Here is a 4,349-nt window from a genome sequence, read left to right as displayed (position 1 = left end):
ATCTGACCACCGGTGATAGGATTCTGGTGAAAGTTGGCAGAAATCCGACGGCCGGTGACGGGGTTCCGGCGAAGTCTCCTATGGTTTCTCTCTCTTCCATTTCCTCTCTCTCTCCCTCTCTCTCTCTCTCTCTAAGTAACAAAAAGGTGAGGGTGAAATGGTATTAAAAAAAAAAAAAAAAATCTTAATGTAGTATTAGAGAATACCTCATTAGAGTGTTTTGAGTTAGATGGAATTAAAAAAACTTAATGGGGTAAGTGGGAAAAGAATCTCTAGAAATGGGGTGAATGGACAAAAACCCTTAAATAATATTGTTCAAAGTTTGCGTGATAGGATTCTGGTAATAAAAACCGGTGATAGGATTCTGGTAAGTGGCAAAGGGTTTCACTGTTCAAGATTTTTTTTTAATCATGATCTCATGTTCATATATATAGTCGAAAATTTGGACTTGGGTGATGTCGTTTGAGAGTACAGGGATCAGTCTGATTAAAAAAAAAGTTTAAGGACCAGTCTGATTTTAGGTCCAAAGTTCAGGGGAGTAAACTGAATTTTTTCCTTTTAAATAATATGAGAACGTCTTAACTTGTCTCTTTGAATGTAATTTAATGAGTGCATGAAACTATACATTAATTGTGTCATTTTTGGATAATCCTTGATCCAAATTAAAAATCATTCAAGTCGAATTTGTTTGGTCATTACGTGCACAAACACACATATAATTTGTGTGATAGAACTGAAATGATCTATCGTAATAAAAATCAAACGAGTGAAAAAAAAAAAATTAATTTGGCTAAGCTTCAAATCTTAAAGGTACATGAAAACGGATATTTCTGATCATTAGTATAATTCTTGTTGACTTCAAAGCTAAATAAGTAAATAGTTTGCGTTTTATTAATTAATTTGCACAAACAAGGCACACATAAAATGAAGATACATCAACTTGTACAGAATTAAACGATTATTATTGCTAGGCTATTTTCAGAAACACCGTAGCTGAAAGCTTAGCTAGCTAGCTACATGTGCATGCTGATTGCTGAACCAGTTTTGCAATGAACTCATCAATGTTTCGATCAGAACTTCCACCTTTATCCACAGCCTTTCTAGCCAATTCTTTCCACTTCCAAGCATTCTTTTGTATCTCTTTCCCTCTCCCTCTCTCCAATATCTCTCACACAATATTCTATTTCTTCCCGCCTCACTATCCCTTTCTCATCAGCTTGAGCTCTAAGCCCCATTTTCCACACATCCATGATATACTTTGCATTAGTGCTCTGATCAGTCCATTGTGGCACTGCAACCATTGGAACCCCTAAGCTCAATGCCTCCAAAGTCGAGTTCCAACCGCAATGTGTAACGAAACAACCAACAGCTTCGGTTGCCAAAACCTCCAATTGGGGACACCATGAGACCACCAAACCCTTCTCCGATATCGCCTCTGCAAACCCTCTTGGAAGCTTGTTTGCTTCTTTTTCTCTGACCACCCACAAGAAGTAGATGTTGCTGTTCTTTAAACCCCAGCCCAGTTCCTCCATTTGCTCGGCTCCAAGCTCTGCTAAGCTGCCAAATGACACATAAGCTACTGATCCTTTTTGTCGTTCCTTTAGCCATTTCATGCAGGCATCACTATTTGGCTTAAAGAGGCTGAAGCCATATTCTTTGTCATCCTCGTGTCGTTTATCCAAATACATGGATGGTATAGTTGGACCGATCGTCCTCAATGGCCAGAACTTTGCCATCCAATCCGCCTCCTATGCCACAACAATGTATTAGAACAGTGTCTTACAAAAAAAAATTGTATACACGTATATTATTTTTTAACCACAGTCACATGTAAGCAACAATTCATTTGATATAATATAATATATTAGTATGTAACTACGCATACTAGACAAGCCATGTGGTATATCCAAGGATTCAAATTTTAGTTTCGGTTTCGATTTCGGTACTTTAAATTTAAGAAAATTTTTAGAGAAAGTTTCGATTTTAGTGGAAATTTTAGTTAAAAATAAAAAAATCACATTAATTGCATTTATAAAATGATATTTTGGAATGAAACTTTTATATAGACTAAACTAACATATAATAAACCTATGTACAATGTAACATCCCTAAAATTATACATTTATAATAGAATTGTGATATTTAATAAGGACATGTAATTAACTAGTACTATAGTAGGTTGCTAAACAAGTGTTTTTATCTATGTGTAATTATAAATGTGAATGTGATTTACTTTTTTATTTATGGTTGGAACCTTATGGTAGGCTTGACCATCACCCCTTTTTCACTAATAATTAGAAAATTACAACCAGGCGGGGCCCGAGGAGGAGGGGGACGTGATACCAAAATCCCGTGAATGAAAATGAACAAGTATAACAAAAGGAATATAAAAGTTACTATGATGTGGTTCGATGTAGCTGGTTGAACAGCTTCTATTTAGTATCATACAATACTGCTTCCAAGTACATGAATTTTGGAAATAATTTTGGTACTTCATTACAAGGTATTGTATGTGTACTGATCTCTTCCCATATGCAATCTATATATCGGATATTGTGGAATTACACAATATGGTGTTTCATTGTATGAAGCATACGACATTTGAGACGAAGCAAAAAAGGAATCATACTATGTTTGGAGCATTCAACTTTGTAGCAGATAAAAGCAAAAAGGTTTTTTGTTGTATTCAACTTGATTGCAAAAAAAAACAAAAAAAATCAAAATTTCATATTTTTTCTATGAAAGTATGAAGTAAAAAATTTATTGTCGGTGACATATAAATTTCATTGAAATTTCCATATGAATTTTTAAATATATTTTTTGTGTGTAGATATTTCGGAAATTAAGAATTTTGCGGAAATGTACGGAAAATTTCGGGAAACTCCTGACGGAAATCATTTTGTTTCGGTACTTCAAAATTACGGAAGTTTTGATGGAAATTTCGAAGAAATTTGAAACCTTGGATATATCTGCTATATTAAGTAGTTTGACCAATCAAGCATATACGATCCTCATAATACGGTATTCCTTCACAGAAGCTATGTGAGAGGAATAGACATTTACTCTAACAATTTTTTTTTTTTAATTTTTTTTTAGAAATGGCGATCAATTAAGCTGTCCCAAAGCAAGCCAAAGGATGGAAAATGTAACATTATTATAAGCAATGAATTAGGAAGGGTATGCATATAAAACCATGGAAATGACTTCCAATTATGTTGATCACTAGTATATAACCTAGAACAAACCGGAGAGTGAATTGATTAGTACCTCTACTTCCAGGTCATAAAATGTGTTGCAGAGGATCCAATCAGCTTTGTCAACATTGGAGAACTGATCCACAACCATTCTAAGAAAAGCCGGGTACTGACTGGGAACGGAAACAAAAGAAGGCATATCCGAAGCTCGAAGAGGTACTCGCACTCCCGGGAGCAAAATCTCAGACTCATTAGTACATGGAACTTTGAGCAAACCCTGTTGGACATTGTAGTATATGTTGTCAACAGAACAAGACTGAGTGAAGAAAGCTACCCCAACAATCCCAAACCTTTTGGCCACTTCCAGCGGCCAAGGAATAAACGCATCATAAACTATACAATCAACTTTATGTCCCGAGTCTGAGAGCTTCTCGATGAGCTTAGTCAGGGTCCTTGATCCGACTTCACGAAATCTATCCAGATAGGCTTCCATGCTCTCGGCTTCTGCGGACCCACCTTCGTCGTGGCCATCGGAGATGGTCTCTAATGTGATGGATGCGGACGGCGAGGACAAGCGTTTGTGAAATGATTGGGTTGTGACCAGTGTAACTTTGAGGCCTTTTCGCTCTAAGCGCTTGGAGAATTGGAGCATGGGATTAATGTGGCCTTGAGTTGGAAACGATACGACTAAACAATGAGCTTCGTAGGCTTTATCTTCCTTCTCCATTTTTTCTCTCTCTATTTAATTTCTTACTGGATTTTGATGATAAGATATAAGATTTAAGGCTCTATATACACAGTACCAATAATTTATCTCAAGACTTACTTGGCTGGTGAATGTACTGGACGTGTACATCTCCCAATCCATTTTCATTTCATTTCAGCCACACAAGTTATTGTTTGATCCGGTATGCGTCAATGTATATATATTGTCTTCTTCTATAGAGAGGCCAATAGGATGAAAGTAAGTAAGTACAAGACAGTTTCTCTCTTTATAGAGATTGAGTATAACAATTAATGAAAGAAGAATTCTGGCAAATTTACAAACAAAGCTGTGTTTACAGTAACTACGTCTGAAACGAGCAGACCAAACATGTTAAAATAATCCTAACCAACCAGCGCACGAGTGAAACGACTGTTAAGCCATCTAGGCAT

General features: G+C 36.2%; 1 pseudogene; it reads right to left on the bottom strand.

The window, feature by feature from the left end:
• Positions 1-852: 852 nt before the first annotated feature.
• Positions 853-3,974, bottom strand: LOC112169044 (annotated as a pseudogene).
• Positions 3,975-4,349: the final 375 nt, after the last annotated feature.

The sequence above is a fragment of the Rosa chinensis genome, chromosome 6 (genome assembly GCF_002994745.2).
Source record: "Rosa chinensis cultivar Old Blush chromosome 6, RchiOBHm-V2, whole genome shotgun sequence".
Classification (NCBI taxonomy): Eukaryota; Viridiplantae; Streptophyta; class Magnoliopsida; order Rosales; family Rosaceae; genus Rosa; species Rosa chinensis.
This window is presented reverse-complemented; position numbering and strand designations above follow the sequence as displayed.